General features: G+C 41.1%; 1 protein-coding gene across 17 annotated transcripts in view; it reads right to left on the bottom strand.

Moving 5' to 3' along the window:
- The window catches only part of EPB41L2 (erythrocyte membrane protein band 4.1 like 2), a 218,621-nt gene extending 199,325 nt beyond the window's left edge, over positions 1-19,296 (bottom strand). For 11 of the 17 annotated variants that reach the window (XM_032843482.1, XM_032843481.1, XM_032843479.1 and 8 more), the window contains exon 1: positions 19,178-19,295. The gene's annotated coding sequence lies outside the window, so the exon portion shown is untranslated. Of the gene's footprint in view, positions 1-19,171 lie in introns of all 17 variants that reach the window. The other 6 variants (XM_032843475.1, XM_032843472.1, XM_032843470.1 and 3 more) reach the window with 3 other exon arrangements.
- Between the last annotated feature and the right edge of the window lie 549 nt (positions 19,297-19,845).

Genomic DNA, 19,845 nt, shown 5'->3' on the forward strand with positions numbered 1-19,845 from the left:
GCCTTCAGCTCAGGTAGCGATCTCAGGGTCCTGGGATTGAGTCCTGCCTCTGTCTCCTTGAGGAGCAGGGAGTCTGCTCTTCCTCTCCGCCCGCCCCACCTCCCTTCCCCACCCCCACCCTCCCGCTGCTGCTCGTGCACTCCCTCTCACTCTCAAATAAATTTTTTAAAAAGTCTTTTAAGGAAAATAAATAGGGATGCCTGGGTGGCTCAGTGGGTTAAGCCTCTGCCTCCAGCTCGGGTCATGGTCTCCGGGTCCTGGGATCCAGCCCCACATCAGGCTCTCTGCTCAGCAGGGTGCCTGCTTCCCCCTCTCTCTCTCTGCCTACTTGAGATCCCTCTCACTCTGTCAAATAAATAAATAAAATCTTTAAAAAACAAAATTAAATTAAATAAATAAATAAATAAATAAAACCATCCAGCAAGGTACAAGGTAGGGAGACAGGCGTTTGGCAGCATGTAGATGACATAAAATTGACCATATGTTAATAACTAGCTAGAAGATGGGTTCATGAAGATTCATTACTCCATGTTTTATAGGTTCCATTATAAAAAGTTTAAAAAAAAAAAAAAAGCTGGCAATGAAGCCTTGTCAAAGCACCTTTACCTAATCACAAAATCTTCTTCATCTACGACCTAACATAATAAATACCAACTAAAGTAAAATAAATTCTAACAAAAAATTTACCAACACTGACAAGAGAAAGAAAACGGTTTTAAGGCCTATGCACAAAGCTCACCACAAATGAAAAAAGGGAAGGGTCTGGTGAACACAGTGTGGATACATACCCAACTTTAACAAAGTGTTCTAAATGGGGTGGGGGGGTCGGGTTGAACTAGGTGGAGGTATATGGATGTACATTGCACTATCTTCTCTATTTGTACATCTGAAGTTTTTCATGATAAAAAGTGATCACCACAGAACACATTTACTTGATTTTACTTGATCTGCCACATATATTGGTTGTGCTTTCTGACTTTTTGTCTTCCCACTTTTATCCTTGTACTTGCAACCCCAAAGTGGGGGGGGGGGCGGCTAGTCACCAACAATACTTGCTTACTGGGTGGGAAATTTAACTAGCAAAACTGAAATGTTTCCATATTGTGCTAGAAAAATCAAGACTGATTTTACTGTAAAATGTCTCACTTTTAACTGAAAACCTGGTTTGTGGTCTGTAGAAATTACTAAGGCATCTGCTTTCTCCCTTTCTTTTTTGGAAAGGAAGCTGGCCTAGAAACTCTTGTGTAATTTGTATTTGGATGTGGTGTTTGCAGAGGATTATTATCTTCCCAAATTTCTAAGTGGTTCCATCTGTTTTTATGGGAAATTTGGCTCAAGATGATTTGAGAAAATGAAGAACTAAGTAAGAAATCCAATCGCCTTTACAATTAGTCTTGGTATACTCTTTGAGTGGTTTTAAAAAATAACAGAACCAAAAATGTATTCATAGCAAAAACAAAAACAAAAATTTTTAACTGAACCTGAAGCTGATAAAAAGCATCTATGTAACTATCATTTTACAAAACAGAGGAACAGGTTAAAACTATGCCACAGGATAAAACCAGCAAAATAAAATTTATAGGAATGATATAGGACAAACATTCCAAGTTCTTCAAAAAAATAAACTACAACTACAAGGACATAAAAAAGAGAAAAAGAGACCCAAACTGTAAGAGAATCACTATTCCACAATGTATGCACCTAATTTGGATCTTATTTCAAACAAAAATCTGAAAGAAAACAAAAACAAATTGGAAATCTGAACAAAGTGAATATTTGAGGATATTAAAAATTAACCGTTAATTTGTTTAGGTGTAATAATGATATTGTAAGGCTTAGTAGGTTAAGTGTCTGACTTCGGCTCAGGTCATGATCCCAGGGTACTGGGATCAAGCCCTGCATCAGGCTCTGCTCTGAGGGGAGCCTGCTTCACCCTCTCCCTCTGCCTGCCACTCCCCATACTTGTGGTCTCTCTCTGTCAAATAAATAAATAAATCTTTTTTAAAAAGAAAAAAGAAACATATATCAAGGGTCACCTGGCTGGCTCAGTTACAGCAGCATGTGACTCTTGACCTCAGGGTCGAGTTCAAGCCCCCACGTTGGGTATAGAGATTACTTAAAATTTAAAAAAAAAAGTATTTTTTAAAAGAAAGATATTTTGAAATATATGTAGATGGAACAAAAAGATACCTAGGATTTGGGGCGCCTGGGTGGCTCAGTGGGTTAAGGCCTCTGCCTTCGGCTCAGGTCATGATCCCAGGGTCCTGGGATTGAGCCCCGCATCGGGCTCTCTGCTCGGCGGGGAGCCTGCTTCCTCCTCCCTCTCTGCCTGCCTCTACTTGTGATCTCTGTCTGTCAAATAAATAAATAAAATATTTAAAAAAAAAAAAAAAAGATACCTAGGATTTGCTTCAAAATAATCCAGTTGTGTGTGAAATGAATAGGGATATAGATAAAGCAAGGTTAGCTCTGGTTGATCGCTGTTAAAGCTGGGTGATGAGGATGCACTGGGTGGGGAGAACCATCATACTATTCAATTTCCTTGGTATATATTTAAAACTCCCCAAATAAAGCTGTTTCATTTAAAAAAAAAAAAGGAAATAACAAAGATAGCCTATGCATTTTTTAACTTTTTAAAAAATGTTAATATCTAAAAAAGAATAGTGAGACATTTTTTATCTAAAGTAGAATATTAACAAATAAATTTAGAATTAGTATTTCTCATCCTGAAATAACACTGACTGCCTTACAAAAATTAACAAGGCAAGAAACAACAAATGTTGAAGAGGATGTGGAGAAAGGGGAACCCTCCTATACTACTGATGGGGATGTAAGTTGGTGCAGCCACTTTGGAAAACAGTGTGGAGGTTCCTCAAAAAATTAAAAATAGAGCTACCCTATAACCCGGCAATTGCACTACTGGGTATTTACCCCAAAGATATAGATGTAGTGAAAAGAAGGGCCATCTGTATCCCAGTGTTCATAGCAGCAATGTCCACAGTTGCCAAACTGTGGAAAGAGCCGAGATGCCCTTCAAAAGATGAATGGATAAAGATGTGGTCCATATATACAATGGAATATTACTCAGCCATCAGAAAGGATGAATACCCAACTTTTGTATCAACATGGACAGGACTGGAAGAGATAATGCTGAGTGCAATAAGTCAAGCAGAGAGAGTCAATTATCATATGGTTTCAATTACTTGTGAAGCATAAGGAATAACACAGAAGACATTGGGAGATGGAGAAGAGAAGTGAGTTGAAGGAAATCGGAGAGGGAGACAAACCATGAGAGACTATGGACTCTGAGAAATGGAGGGTTTTAGAGAGGAGGGAGTGGGGGATGGGTTAGCCTGGTGGTGGGTATTAAGGAGGGCACGTATTTCACAAAGCACTGGATGTTAAATGTAATCAATGAATCTTGGAACACTACATCAAAAACTGATGTACTGTATGGTGACTAACATAACACAATAAAAAAAGTTAATCGCATTATTAAAATTTTAGCAAGTCACAAAATGAGAATCATAAAATCTTAAGACTTGGTAGCCTCAAAGTCCCACCTCCCACCCAGTGAATTGTCCTCCCACCTCCCAACAGGCAATTACCAGTATCCGGCGGAGGTCCCTCAAATCCTGGGAAAGTCACTTCCTCCCAAGACAGCCCACTCCAGTCTGCCTGTTCCAACTGTCAAAAAGCTCCTCTTATACCAAAAATGAAACTTTCCTTCTCCAGATCTGTTTTACCCATGAAAAAAAAGGGTTATTCAAACACAGATCACAGTCCATTCACGAGCTGTAAAGTCAAGTTAGTGAACAGCTGACTGCTATTATTATTATTATTATTATATATTATTACATAGAAAAGAAAATTTCAGAGTGAACTGCACATAGTAAAGCTAAGACCTACTTTATGAAGCTTGTTTCTGTTCTTCCCATACCCAGACACACACACAGACTTCCATACTGATAAAGGGCCAAGATATAAAATCTATACCTTATGCTGGGTTTTGTCCAAAAAAAAAAAGTTAGAAACCCATACTCAACGGGCACCTGAGTGGCTCAGTCCATTGAGTGTCCGATTCTTGGTTTCAGCGATCAAGCCCGAAGTAGGGCTCTGTGCTCAGCAGGCAGTCTGCTTTGTCTCTTCTCCCTTTTCCTCTGCCCCTCCCCCTGCTCGTCCTCTCTCTCTCTCTCTCCCCCCAATAAATTAATTAATTTAAAAAAGAAAGCAAGCAATCAAGCCAGCAAGCCAGTGCTCAAGAGAACAATCAAAACACCACAACAAGTTGCTTGCCCCTTCAGTCATCTCAACAGCTCGTTCCTCCTGTTGCTATGGTTTTTTCTAACCTCAACATCCCAGGCACCCTTCAGGGACAATACTTCAGTTTGTCTAATCTTTCACTCGTTTTTATCAAACATAGTATCATGTACTATGTAGTATATACGACATAGCCCTTAAAATGCAGTACCTAAAAACCAACAAAATATTCCAAGCCAAAGCAGAATCATCGATTACAGCCCACATTCCACCCTAAATATTTCACATATTCATTTAAAAACGTCCTTTAAGATACTGGTAGAGACTCCTCGAAGTGAAGAAGACTTAGCCTAGAAAAACTGTTAACAGGTTATGATAGCAGGTGAAGTCTTGGGTGACACAAAATGAGTCAAGAGTCAAAGGCTGAGGACAGAATCCCAGGAATCAGGGAAAAACTGAAGAGACCATGAGAGGAAAAGAAGTCTTCAAAGACCAGAAGTAGAACAAAGCACTGCAAATGTCAAAAGAGAACTTCAAAGACAATGCTATGTCAAGAATGTCACAAATAATACAGGGGAAGAAATCACTCAACAGATTTGACCACAGGGCCATCTATTACCTGGATTAGAGTAATGGCAGTGGAATATTGAGACTACAAGTCAGTATGTTTTGTACAGAGGAATACAAAGGCATCTACTATGTTTTAATGTATCTTCACATTGAAAAGAAGGCCAACACAGCACTGTCTTAACACTCTTTTAAGGGGCTGATAATCAAGCAGACTTAACATTCATTTCCCAAAAAATTCATCTTATTTAGTTCAACCGATTCTGTAACTAATGAGACAATCTGTATACCTCTTACTAGATTTCCCTACAAACATCCATGACATCTGTAAATCTGATCAGTAGTCCTTGACTGTCATCATAAAAATCACTGGCAAAAAAAAAAAAAAATTAGGAGATAACCAAGATTAAAATTTCAGTAATAATCACTGCCACAGACTTCCCACAACTGAACAGCATTTTCCCAAAACTGCTACGAAGATACCATGAGGGGCATCTGGTTGGATCAGTCAGTTAGGTGTCTGCCTTCGGCTCAGGTCATGATCTCAGGGTCCTGGGATTGAGCCCCACATGGGGCTCCCTGCTCAATGAGGTGATCTGATTCTCCCTTTCCCTCTGCCCCTCCTCCTCCATTCATGTTCTCCTCTCTCTTCTCTCAATTAAATAAATAAAATATTTTTTAAAAAGATACCATCAAAGCTTTATCAAGTATTTTGCCAAAATCCTATGTCTATGTTTTTCCTTTAAGGAAGGGCACTCTGTGGACTTTCTCCACAAGATGAATGAATGAACCACACACATCTTTAGGACATAATTCAGGGCACCTGAACCATTTAAGAGAAAGACACAAGAAGCAACATCACTTCCCCAATGTCACACTTAGTAACTGACTGAACTGGGACTTGGGGCTAGAACAATTTTCTTTCTACCCTCTGCTCCTTCCAGGAAAAGGGGGAAGAAAAAGAAGTCTCAGGTACCTGGTTTGTTAAAATTCCAGTTACTAAAGACCCAGGACAAACTCCCACAAAGTCTTTTCTTTCTGGACAGATCAATGACAGCTGAAGTTCCAATACACCTGACACTTCAAGGTACTCAAGCGAAGGCAAAAATTTTGATCGTTCAATGGTACTTTGAACTACTGACTTCAGGAACTCCTCTGTGACTTGTCAACATTCCAGATGGATTCAACATTCCATTTAAAAAAACAGTTGGGGGGAAAGGAAGACAAACATCTGCAGTTACCATCTTGCTAGGCTCTGTATGCTTCCACCTGTCCCCCGTTCTCCTTCATAACTATAGCCAGCAAAGAGTAGAATCTCATTGACTGCTTTCCAGTTTCTGAAGGAAAACTACCCACAGTGATCAAATTAAAATTACACACTAATGCAATAGTGTGGTATTGGCCATGGTTCAAAATAGTTACCACCAGGGAGGAAAATGCAAGTAGGAATAGGGTATGAAAAAGGAATTTACGTGTATTTCAGGGATCATATAGGACAGCAGTTATGACTGTAGGCTCTGGAACCAGACCACCCAGGTTCAAATCCCTGCTCTGCCATTAATTAGCTGAGTAACCCTGAGCAAGTTATGTAACCTTATGGTGCCTCCATTTTCTTACAGGTAAACCTAGATCAAGAAGACCTACCCCACTGGGTTACAGCAAGGATTCAACAAAAACACTAAGCAAAGCGCTCCTAAAACAGTATCTGACACATATTAAGTATTTAAGAAATGTTATCAATATTTTCTCATTTAACATGTAATGTCTTTACAAAGAAAATAAACAATACATTAAAATATATATCAACCAAGTACATTTTAAAATAATTCAGCACGCAATGACTTTACAAAGGAAACATACTAAACTGTATTTTACTTAAAAGTAAAAAATTAGGGCCACCTACCTGGCTCAGTCGGTTAAGTGTCTGACTCTCGATTTCAGCTCAGGTCATGACCTCAGGGTAGTGAAATCTAGCCACACACCGGGCTCCGAGCTGGGCGTGGAGCCTACTTAAGATTCTCTCTCTCCCTCTGCTCCTCCCCACTCACACACACTCTCTGTCTAAAAAATAAATTTAAATAAATAAATAAATGTAAAAATTAAAATATACAATAAGCTACCTCCCACATAAAAATCCTGCCTTTATTAATTAGGAAACACATTTCAGCTACTAAGTGATTGTCAGCTTCAGCTATAGTGCCAACCTTTTGATTTACAGATAGGATTTATGAACTAATATATGATCCACATTTGAAACATGCACTTTCCCCTCTACACTGCCAGACCAAACACATGGCAGGTCGATCTGATTTCACAATAACTGTGTAGTCCCATTAAAATTCAGTCAGCTGAAAAAAAATGTTTCACTTGGTCTTTTTCCAACATATTGCCAACTAAACCATGCTAACCAAAAGAAGAATGAAAGAGAGAGAGAGAGAGAGGGAGCGTGGGAGGGAGGAAAGGAGAAAAAAGGAAAATCTAAAATCATTCAAGTCTGGTGTAAATATAGGAACCACTGGGAGAAAAATGTATATAGAACAGCAATACTACCTTGAGAAGATACTAGAATTTGAAGATCAGCTCTGATTTGGGTTAGAAAGTATTAGGGATTTTTAGCAGTAGCCAAAGCATTTCCTATGTCTACAATCCTACATTTAGATGAAACTGCTTTCACTGATCAAAACAAGAGTCAGTTATTTACTCCAAAAACATGACAACCGACCATATCACAAAGAAACTAATTTCTCTAATTCTACAAAAGCAGTAACGAACTTGAACTTCATTTTGGGAGACTAAAAAGCATGTGCCAAGAAGATGGGGCAGGAGGAAATATCTAACCTATGAACCAATGAAATTAGATGATGTCTAGAATTTGCTTCGAAATAATCCCAGGAAGAGGGGAGTATTGGGATTGGAAAGGAAAATATAGATGAGACGCGACTGGCTATGGCCTGGCAATTATCAAAGCTGGGTGAGGGTCCTTGGGGGTCACTGTGCTAGTGTTCTCTTTACTTCTAAATATATCTAAAACTCTCCATAATAAAAAAGTTTAAAAATAAAGACACTCTTCTGTAACTAAACAGGGGCATTCCTTCTGCAAAAAGCCATTTCAATGAATAACCAGATACTGTAAAAAAAAACAGGGACTTTAAAAAAAAATCCACCAACCAAAAAAAGGTCCTGAAAATAGTGCCACATTATCTTTCACTGCTATCATGTGTGGTGCGCAGAGCAAATAACACACAGATCACAGGTCTATCAAATGTTCAAAAACCTACCCCCAGGTCTTTCCATTCAAGCTTATAGCTCTGGGGACAAAAGTGAACTGGCCTCAATGAGGAGACAAGCTCGAGCCACATCTGTACCACACATGCAGCCCACATCTACGGCTCTTCACTGCAGAGCTGCAAAAGTTAAGAATATCTTCCACATACCTTTATTTTTCTGTTGCAGGTGGGGGAAGGGGGAGGAACAAATGTATTCATATCCCCATATGTGTGTAATTTAAAGCAGACAATCTTGGCATTAAGGAAATTAAGAGGCAGGCCTTACTGATGTTGATTTTAATGGCTAAGATCCAAAAACAGTTCTGGTTACAAGGTCGTGGATAAACTCTTTGATTCCTTTGTCAGTAGACAGACCAAACTCATTTCTTGACACTTTAACCTTTTCCATACAAAATTTGTATTCATTTTATTAAGAAAAACAAGTTTTTCTTTTTCTCCTTAGGAGAAGAGGATTAAAGAAAATTTTTCAAGTAAGGTGCTCATTTAGCAGCCTTTCTACCAGAGTCCAAAAGCAATTAAAGAGAGCATACTGGGGAAAAGTGAAAAATTATCATAGTTTAAGTGGGCTCCCCAAATGAAGGGTGAATATGCACCATTGTCTAGCATATGACCCTGACACATTTGCTTTTCAAATCCTAGTGAAGGCATTTGGCACCATTTTCTAATAATCTCTTGGACTTCTACTTCCTTGTTTTTTTTTCAACAGTATCTCAAAATGTTGACACATTTATTGAACTATTTTTGGAAGACCTAGCTCTGTCTACCTTCAGGGTTCAAGATACAAATAGATGAGAGCTACAGGACAGACCTCTAGCTACAAAACTTGGCAGGTTTCCTGAGTTCTCCAAGAAAAATTCAGTTGGCGACTCCATTCGCAGCAGAAGAGCACAGAGCAGAGGGAACAACTCAGGACACAAGGAGGCTTTGGGTGTGCCTGAAGCTCCATTAAGAAAGTGAATGACTGGGGGTACCTGGGTGGCTCAGTGGGTTAAAGCCTCTGCCTTCGGCTCAGGTCATGATCCCAGGCTCCTGGGATCGAGCCCTGCATCAGGCTCTCTGCTCAGCGGGGGGCCTGCTTCTGCCTCTCTGTCTGCCTGCCTCTCTACCTATGGTGATCTCTGTCAAATAAATAAATAAAATATTAAAAAAAAAAAAAAAGAAACTGAATGATTCTGGGTAAGTTTAACCTCTTCCTGACTCAATTTTCTACTCTGTGGGACATAGGGTATGAAATTGTTTTAAGAATCAAGTGAGAATGGGGTGCCTGGGTGGCTCAGTGTGTTAAGCCTCTGCCTTCGGCTCAGGTCATGGTCTCAAGGTCCTGGGATCGAGTCCCACATTGGGCTCTCTGCTCAGCAGGGAGCCTGCCTCCTCCTCCCCCTCTGCCTGCCTTTCTGCCTACTTGTGATCTCTCTCTCCCTGTCAAATAAATAAATATAATCTTAAAAAAAAATCAATTGAGAAAATGTTCCAATGATTTACTTTAAAAAAGAAAAAAAAAACTTTACAAATTAAAACAGAATTTAAAAAAGAAAGAAAAGAAAAACATTAGAAGTCTATGCCTCAATCACCACATACAGTTTTATGCTATTATTTATTAGGAGAAAGAAAAAAAATCTATCAATGACCTTGATGAAGAAAATGATATTTTGAACACACCCAATGTTTCTCAAACTTCACTCACATACCAACTTTATAATTTTTGCCAAATCCAAACACTTAAAGACAAAGATACTTATCTTTCAATCAAGTTCCTTAAAAAATACCTACTTTATTTTACCCTTATGCTAAGTTAATACCAATGAAATCATAGGTTTGAAGCACTTGTCTGTTTTTCTGATGTACGCTAATACATATATTTAACCATTAAAAGAAAAAGATTAATCTCTGTACTTAACTCATTTTAACATACGAATACACTTTGGGAAAATACTATCCTTATCTATTGTCTGCAGCACCTTCTACATTAAGGAAGAGAGTACCTGAATTTATAAATCAGGTAACCCACCAAACAACTGAACCTCCACTAACCACATGCACATATGACTCTTCAGGTCTTCTGGGCTTCCTCACACTGTACAGCCACTACCTTATTCAGAACTCTGTTTCTGTTACCCCAAAGTCCATACAACAAAAACCCCTCATATGTGTATCTTCACATGAGTGTAATTCCCACCCCCCTACTCATGCCCTAGTAGTAAAATTTTTCCCCTGAAAGTATTTACCAGAATCCATAGGAGTGCAAGTTTCCTCTATTCACTGAATCCATATTCAAAGAATATTTAAATACATGTATGCAAACCACATATCAGTCTAAAGATAAAGGTATTCAAAACACTCTAAAATCAGATTGCCATTCCTTTTTTTTTGCCCCCCAAAGATTTTATTTGAGAGAGAGAGAGAGCACAAGCAGGGGGGAGCTGCAGAGGGAAAGGGAGAATGTGGGGCTTGTTGAGCCCAAGGCAGATGCTTAACTGACTGAGCCACCCAGGTATCCCAAGGTTGCCATTTCTGAAACACATACACCATACTTTTTTTTTTTTTTAAGATTTTATTTATTTATTTGACAGACAGAGATCACAAGTAGGCAGAGAGCAGGCAGAGAGAGAAGGAAGCAGGCTCCATGCTGAGCAGAGAACCCGACGTGAGGCTCGATCCCAGGACCCTGGGATTATGACCCGAGCTGAAGGCAGAGGCTTTAACCCACTGAGCCACACAGGTGCCCCTCCACCACACTTTTTACTGTTTTTTTTTTTTTTAAAGATTTTATTTTATTTCTTTGAGACAGAGAGGGAGAGAGAAAGAGCATAAGCAGTGGGAAGGAGCAGAGGGAGATGGAGAAGGAGCCTCCCCACCGAGCAAGGATCCCAAAGTGGGGCTCAATCCCAGGACCCTGAGATCATGACCAGAGCTGAAGGCGGATGATTAACCGACTGAGCCACTCAGGCACCCCTACTGTGTGTTTTTAAATCTAATTCAAGTACAAACTGTAAGACTTGTAAGCATTTGTACTGAACTAATCCTTGAATTTATCACAAGGAAAAAAAAATACATTTGCTGAAGTCTTCCTAGGAAGCACCTTCTTGTTCAAAAACATATCAGTCATCCACTCCCATCCATCCTAGATGTTGACTCAATCATCTGACTTTCTCTTTCTCTTCATATATGTATGAATATATATATATATTCATATATATATATTCATATATATATATGTGTACATATATATATGTGTGTGTACATATATATATGTGTGTGTACATATATATATATATATATATATATATATATATATAAAATCTGAAGTTCAACTGAGTATCGGGCATGAAAAAGGGGACAATTTTATAATGGCTGCAGTCCTTACCAAACTGTGAGTACCACAATCATCTTGGGAATTTTATTTTTATCAATTTAAAACCCTTAATCAGTGGACTGAACATGAGTTAATTTCTAGTCCCTCCCAAAACCACACTAAAATGACAGTAAGGAAATTTTTTTAAAGAAGGGGAGGGACCAAAGAAAAGGAAGGGATAGGCCAGCAGATGAGATATATCAACAGAATTTGAGAAGATGGAAAACAGATGTACAAAGTAACTGACTTAGCAAAGCAGAGGAAGCCAAAGCTGAATCCATATTCTGGTGGAGGCCTACAAGAAGCAATGTGAGTGCTGGGAGAGGCCCTGGGAGCCTAGGAAGTAGAGGTTCCAGAAGCGACTGAGGGCTAAGGTGAAAGACGGAGCTGAAAACAGCAGGTGGAATGCTGAAACCCCTCCTCCTTTCTCCTTCTCTCTTCCAGCCTTTGCAGCCAAAAGACAAGAAGTACACTCTCTAGAGCAACTGAAGGAAGTCTCCAGACTTAGGAACTATAGACCAGGAGAGCAGATGTGAGGGGCACACAGAAAACAAGGAGGCCCGATGACTCAGTCAACACATATTCACAAAGTGCAAAGAGACAAAATATTCGTCTTCTTGCAGTTAACACTCAGATGATAAAAATACCTGCTATAGAAAAAAGAAAGAAAAAGAGCTTTAAGGCATACTAGGGTAGGTGTGGGAGTGGAGTTATAGTTTCAAATAAATGATCACAGAATGCAAAGATCTGAGGGAGTTAAGGGAGTAAGTAATGCAGGTATCTGAGGGAAGAGCATTCCAGAAGGAAAACAAGTGCAAAGGACCATCAAGTGGGTTAGATTGGAGATACTACACACAGGAAAAAAAAAAAAAAATTACCAGAAAAAAAATTCAGTGACCAAGGAGCAGCTTGGAAAATAGGGGGGAAAAAAAAAATCAGCAGGGAGTTTAGAAGAAAAAACTGAAGAAAGCCAACAGTCAAACAAAAAGACAAAGAGATGGTATAAGACAGAAACAAAAAACAAAAAACACACTAATAAAATTGGAAAGTCAATCTAGAAAATCCAACATCCAAATAAGAGAAGTTTCAGAAAGATCAAACAGAGGGAGAAATTATCATAGAGGAACATTTCTAAAAGACAAGAGTTTCCAACCTGAAAGAGCCCACTGAGTGCCCAGCACAATGAGTAAAAACCCTCCCACACCCAAAGCACACCATCATGAGATTTCAGAACACCAAGTTCAAAGAGAAAATCCTAAAAATGTCTAAAGAGAACAAACCAGCCACACACACAGAAGCAGAAATTAGAATTGCATCACTCCCTCTCAACAGCACTAGTATGCCAGAATTCAGAGGAATAATGCCTGAAAAATTCAAAGATTAAGTAATCACTAACCTAGAATTCTATACCCAGCCAAACTATAAAAGCATTCACCATAAGAGTATAAACAGGAGGGGTGCCTGGGTGGCTCAGTGGGTTAAGAGTACAAACAGGAATTTTAGGGGCACCTGGCGGTCTCAGTTGGTAGAACAAGAGACTCTTGATTTCAGGGTTGTGAGTTCAAGCTCCATAGTGGTCATGGAGCCTGCTTTAAAAAAAAAAAAAAAAAAAAAAGGCATCTTAAGAGTGGAAAAAAGCTGCTTCAAGACATGCAAGGTTTCAAAAAATTCACCTTCCACTTGCTCTTTCTTGGAACCTACTGGAGGATATAGTCAAATAAAGAGAGTTAGAACCCAGTAGTGTGGGAGCCGAGGAAAAAAGGCAAAGGGAATTCCCAGAATACAGCTGCATGGTAGCTCTAGAAATAAATCAGTCCAGTAAGATGGAGGTTTCCTAATCTCAAAAATAAGAACTGAACTAAAACAGCAGTTTTTTGTCTTGTTTCCCAAAATGCTTTCAAAACCTGCTCCCAAAAATCTGATACTCAGACACACATACACACACACATACACACACATATACATACACACACACACTTTAGTAAGGTCTCAGACAGTTCATAAACCACAGTGGGCAATACCCTCCCCACTAACACACTCCACATTAAACATGATGAAACTAAATAATCTCAATGCTCCTTTCCGGTCCTCTAGGTGAATGAATCTAAGTTGTAGCCTGTCTGGGCAAAAAGAAAAAGAACATAAGAATTATGACAAAATGTAAATTACATTTTAATTTAATGTCTTTAAGATAGTGGGATGTGTATTTATATGGGTAAAATATATAGGAACTCAAAAATACGATTAAACTCCACACTGTTATCATGATGTTAGTTCTACCTCAACAGATCTAGAAACCTGAATTCAGGGGTTAGAAAAGATGATTAGAGAGAAGATAATCAGAACTATATGAAAAGTTTCCAAAAACCTGGGGGCACCTGGGTGGCTCAGTTGGTTAAGCGTCCGACTCTTGGTTTCAGCTCAGGTCATGATCACAGAGTCATGAAATTGAGCTCCCCTGTCAGACTCCAAGCTTAGTGTGGAGTCTGCTGGAGAGTCTCTCCTCCCTCTGCCCCTCCCCCCTGCTCATGCTCTCTCTTCCTCTCAAAATAAATAAACAAAATCTTTTTTTAAAAATCACAGTTATCTTGGAATAAAGCAATCAGAAGGTAACATGTCTTTATGTATTTGAAATTTTTTTTCGAAGAGATTGATAGTGAGGCCATAAAAAGAGCAAAGCAAGGGGAAACTGGCTTTTCAGTTAGAAAATAAAAGCTTTAGTTTAGATACAATGTCTTTAAGATATGGGACGTGTATTTATATGGGTAGAATACATAGGAAACTACATGATCTAGACAATAAGGTATCTACAGATGAACAGACAAATCACTTTGGAGCCCTTTCCATGTGCCCTTTAGTTCTGGTTAAGAACTAGGAGGACGGAAAACCATCCCCACGATACTCAAGTTAGTTACATATATAAAATGTTAACTTGGCTACCTAAAACAAAACCCTACTGAAGATACAACTCGGAGCAATATAAAGATATTTCTTATTCCTCACATATATTCCATATTACTATAAAGAGTATTTAGGAGAAAATCTACATGCATCTAGACCTTTGTGGCTCTAATACACTTAAGTGAAAAAAATACTAATATGCAAAGCAATATCTGTGAAATGAAAACATATTTCCATTTTATAAGTAATTAGATTATGAAATTAGCCCAATTTCTATCTACAGGAAAAAAAATCCAGAACCAGTATAAAATGTAGTATTGTTCCTATATTAATATGTAAGTGATGTCGCTTTAAAAATGAGAAAACTGAGAGGCACCTGGGCAGCTCAGTCAAACGGCTGCCTTAGGCTCAGGTCATAATCTCGGGGTCCTGAGATCGAATCCTATGCACTTCTTCTTCTCCCTCAGCCCCTCTACCCCACTCATCCTTTCACTCTCTCTCTCTCTCTCTCTCTCCCTCCCTCTCTTTGTCAAATAAATAAATAAAATCTTTTTTAAAAAATGAGAAAACCACTGAAATTCTCCTTAAAATAAATACTATCTCAAAGACTGGGTATTGAGAGAAGTTATATATAATCTATCCTAGACATGAAAAACACACATCGAAGAAGCCCACACAGATCTCAATTCAACCACAAAGCGAGGGGAAACAATATCCACTAGCCAGAAAAGTTGAATCCCCTGTATGAAATATTGCCTACATGACATTTCTACATGAAATAGTACCAGGTTCTACATCAACTCCAACTTTCAAAGAATCTTCATTAAAAGCACTTCTAAAATATTCTACAAAGGTTCAATGAATAGATCTGTCAAATATATTGAGTACAATGCTGCTACAGATACTTCACATAACAAATACATACGTATGTACATAAATATATTCCCTCTCTCATACAAAATGCACACCTATACACACTTTACAGAAAAGCTTGAAAAAGCACTGGTTATCACTATCAGTTATTTCTAGCTATTAGAGAGGAATCCTCTCTTTCCTTTTTGGCTTAGCTCTAACTTACACAAAACTATAGTATATATACTTGGAGGCCATTCCCCTATAGCTAATGATACCAGCCACAACTCCATTTTAGATTTTAGTTTGGGGCACTGCCCAGATGAATGATAGGTATCTCGTGAATACTGAGTTGCTGGTTTGTGCCAAAACATGGCATTCCCAAAGGATGCTCTGTCTGGAATCTGTGGGTGATTCATATACAAATCTTCTATTAACTCAAGCCTTCCAAAGAGTCTGGAAATGTCTGTGTGTTGGGGGAAGAGGACAAGGGCTGAAACTGGATTTGCTGACTCCTAAAGGTCCAGCCCTGAGATTCCAAGATTCTATAAAAGGGCAGTAAATTAGGGTTTGGCTAGTATTTGCTAGACTACTGAAGCCAGCATAAACATTTACTTACAGCTTTTAAATCTGTAAGGGTACCCAGTGGTTAGGTACAGTAATTCTGAATCTGAAAAAGCAAACAAGGCCACTGGAAATGTTTCTAAATAAAGGTGGGGTGAGGGAGGTAGGCACATTTCCTTTGTTTTCTCCGAGTAAAACAGATTTTAGAAATACAAAATTTGACTCTCAGCACTATCAATCCCTATAAACTACTATAGTGCCTTATAAAAATATTAGCAAGGCATACTCTTCCAAAAAGGCGACACATGGTTTTCAAAAAGACTACTTCGGTTAAAAAAACAAGGACAAAGGCCCATACTTTCCTGAGGAAACAGAAAGAAAGTGAAATCTTTAAAAATATTTACCATTCTCCTATATAAAATCTAAACCCCACATTCCCAAATAAAATGGCAAAGATAAAAACTCTTGTAGCTCTCTAGCCACAGTAATATGAGAGTGGTGATTCAGAGCAAAACCTGAGGTTAAACTTAACTATACAATATTACTAATTACAGAGTAATTTTACCAATAAATATTTTGGTTGAGAACTGCTTTATCATCTTTGCAAGTATTTTTAGTTGAAAGCAAATGGTTGGGTAGTACACATGGACATGGTTATGATTTGTAAAAATCTATTTTTACAATCTGGTGACTGGATTGGTCTTTTAAACTTGATTCTTTAGAACTGGTAATTTGGAAAGGGTAAACCACAGAAACGTTACGTTAAGAGGCAAAGTACCTAGCAAGCTCACCAATTCAGATCAGCACAAAGCTAAACTGGAAAGCACCGAGTGAAACTGGAAAGCATCGAGTGCTCACAAATCTAATAATGATGGGCCCAGAGAGTCACTAACGCCTGTATGTATGTTAACTGTACAAAAAGCTACCTCTCCAAATACAGTAAGAGCTCTCTGAATGTCCTTGTTATACATTTTTTGCAGTTATTTTTTTGGTGGGTCTCCCTTCGGATTCATCCCCTAAATCTGCAAATTTGCTTCTATTTGGAATTAAGTTTCTGATGTTAACGTACATCCCCAGTTGCATACATGCCCAATTTAATAATACATACCCAGTTGAAAATATTCCATAACACCTTAAAATTTTTACAGAAGTTAGTAATAACTTCACTAAAATTTTAACTTTGTTAAATTATCACTTTTAATCATTTTAAGCAATCCCCATCCAATTCAGATACCAAGAATCTGAAGCTGGGGGCTCAAGTCACCCACCCATTTTCTCTGGAAGGTCTTTGCACACAGTACTCTAACTACTTGGACTGGAGGTAAAAGATTAAAGAACTGTTATGACTAGGTCTTTCTTAAAGAAGGGTGTTTTAAAAGGAAAGAAACTGTCCCTCCCGATACTCTAAATGAGCAGTCTCTTGTTCTCAGCAGTCCTTCTGCACACAAGACCACTACTGACTTCAGTGGGAATTCTGCCCAAGAAGTGAGGAAGACAGGATAGGATTAAATGAGCCCTAAATCCACGCCATTGTTCCAAGTCATTACCACTTGTACAGTTCTCCAATAACCTCCAAAGAGTAGATATCTGCGGTTTGATGGTGGTTCCCAAACTGATCACTCCCGTTCTAACAGGTGACACAGCCTAGCTCTTTAAAAATTGCGTCAGCCTGATGGATGGTAGTCGGTTGGCCCCTATCATAATCCAAGATTGCGTTGCAACGCAGCCCCATTGGTGACTGCAACAGCAATCCAGTGATTTCTCACAGCAATGAGGCTGCAAACGGAAACTCAACAGCATTAAGTGCTATTGGTGTCCCAGTAAAACCTATCCAAACCCTGAGAATCCCACATCCCAGATCCTGTGGCCAAGAAATTGACTCAGTTTCCCTCAAGTATTAAACCCAAACTGAAATGTGACAGAAAGCTAAACTAAACTACTAATTCTCCCACCGTATTATAGATAGAGAATATAGAAATAATGCATTCCGGTGAGAAGAAAAAAAGGGGGGGAGTGAAAAATATGGACGAATAAAGAAAAAACTGTAAGAATCATTTTAAAAAATAAATAAATAAAGCTTACATAACAGCAAGAAGAACAAGACTCCTGGCACGATACCCCAAAGACAACATTTTGGAGGCAAGAAGTTCAGGAAACTGAGGAAAAGATGTGATTTAAAACAACAATAAATTTATATATATAATCTCCCCACAACTCTAGGTTCCACCTTCCCTCCCTCTTAAAAACGGCTGCAGAGGTTATCGTGATGGAGAATTCAATTTAAAGCACCCTAAATTATTAGGAAGGGCCCCTCAAGAGACCTTCCCCGAAAAAAACAGAGAGTAGGCGAGAGCTCTTCTAATTTCACCAAAAAACCCTGACCTCGGAAGAGGTGAGCGATTTTGGGAAGTGCGAGGACCGACGTCGCCCCCGCAGACAACCCGACTGCTGGGGGCGGTGGGGGTGGCAGCGTCTAGTTGGGTCCGTTCTCCTCCTTGTCTCTCCACCACCCCCACCTAAAACTGTTCACCTAAAACTGTTCGCGACCGTCTGCCCCCAGCCCCAGCGGAGGCAAAGAAGCCATCAGTGCAGAGATGGCCTGAGTGTCGGAGTTGGAGGGACCAGAACGCAAGAGTGCATCGCTCCCCGCAGCGGCCCCGGCCGCAGACGTCCTCTGGGACCGCGACGGAGGCGCGCTCGGACGGACGCCGGGCGGGACTGCTCGGCGCGGCGCGTGGGGTCGGCGCGCCCCCCTCGCCCAGCTCCCTGCAGAGCCCACGCGCGCGGCCGGCCCTGGGAGGCGCGGCGTCCTCGCCCGCGTTTCCTCTCCCCAAACCATCCCCCGAAGAACCCCGCCGCCGCCTCCTCGGAGCCCCTGCGTTGTGCTCCACGCTGGGATCGGCTCTCGCGCCGCGGCCCGCGCCCGGGATGGAGCCGGATTCCTCCTCCAGCCTCTCCGCGGGGCCCCGGACGCGCGACCCCGAGTCCACGGCACCTCGGCGGGGCTGGCGCCGTCCTCACCAAGCCCGGACCTCTCTTGGCTCGGACCAGACGTGGCCCCGACTCCCGGGAAGGGAGATGGGAGAGACCGCAGTGGAGTGGGGAAGCAGGAATCCTGCCTGGAGGAACAGGACCCGGACCTCGGGGCGGGAATGGGGTCCGGTGGAGAGGGGGAGAAGAGGAGAGAGGGAGCCGCAGAAAATCCCGAAGCCGGTCGCCCTCCCCCACGGTGGGACCGTCCCGCCACCGCTTCCTGCCAGGGATCAGCTTCCCAGCTGCAGCCAGAGGAAAAATCCCAGCCGCTCCTGCAACTCAGCAGGGACTGGCCGACCGGTCCGGGCTCCCCCGGCCCGGGCCCGCCATTCCGCAGACCCGCAAGCCTCCTTACCCGGACACTGCACCTCCAGGGGCTCGCTCGCCGCGGGGACTGGTCCCGCTCCAGTCCCAGCCGCCCGGCCGCCGCACCCGCCTCCTCCCTCCGCTGGGTTTCAAATTGAAATTCCCTGGCTGGGGCCGTCAGAGGACTCGGCGCTCCAGCCCCGCCCCCTCGCGGCGGAAGCCCCTCCTGCGCCCCCGCCGGACGCGCCCCCAGCGCGGAAACCCCCGCGAGCCGCACCACGCCCCTCCTCCAAGGCCACGCCCCCGGGGCGGGCCTTCCCGCGGGATTGGCCGCCGCGGTCGCCGGGTACCCAGAGCTGGAAAGATGCGTCTGGCGGTCAGAGCTGCCCTGGTTAATGACCGCTTATGTCAGGGCGCCAGGCATTTTTTTTTTTTACCTGCTCATCCCACCCTTAAGTCCTTTTTGCCAACTTTTAAAAGTGATTTCTTTAAAGTACTTTACTGACTACTTCTTTACTGAACACCTATTCGGGAGCGGATACAAGGCTACACCCTGGAAACAGGGAAATAGGAAAAGTGGGTCCTCCTCAGTCGAGACTGGAAGAAGTGAAGTGCTTTCACAGCGAGGGCAGTGAAAGGGAACCATTTATTCTTCCTGTGGGAGGGGTTGGAGGGATTGGGGAAACCCCACAGTGGAGGGACTTGTTAGCTGAACCCGAAGTC

Source organism: Lontra canadensis, unplaced genomic scaffold (assembly GCF_010015895.1).
Source record: "Lontra canadensis isolate GAN:19392208 unplaced genomic scaffold, GSC_riverotter_1.0 scaffold141, whole genome shotgun sequence".
Classification (NCBI taxonomy): Eukaryota; Metazoa; Chordata; class Mammalia; order Carnivora; family Mustelidae; genus Lontra; species Lontra canadensis.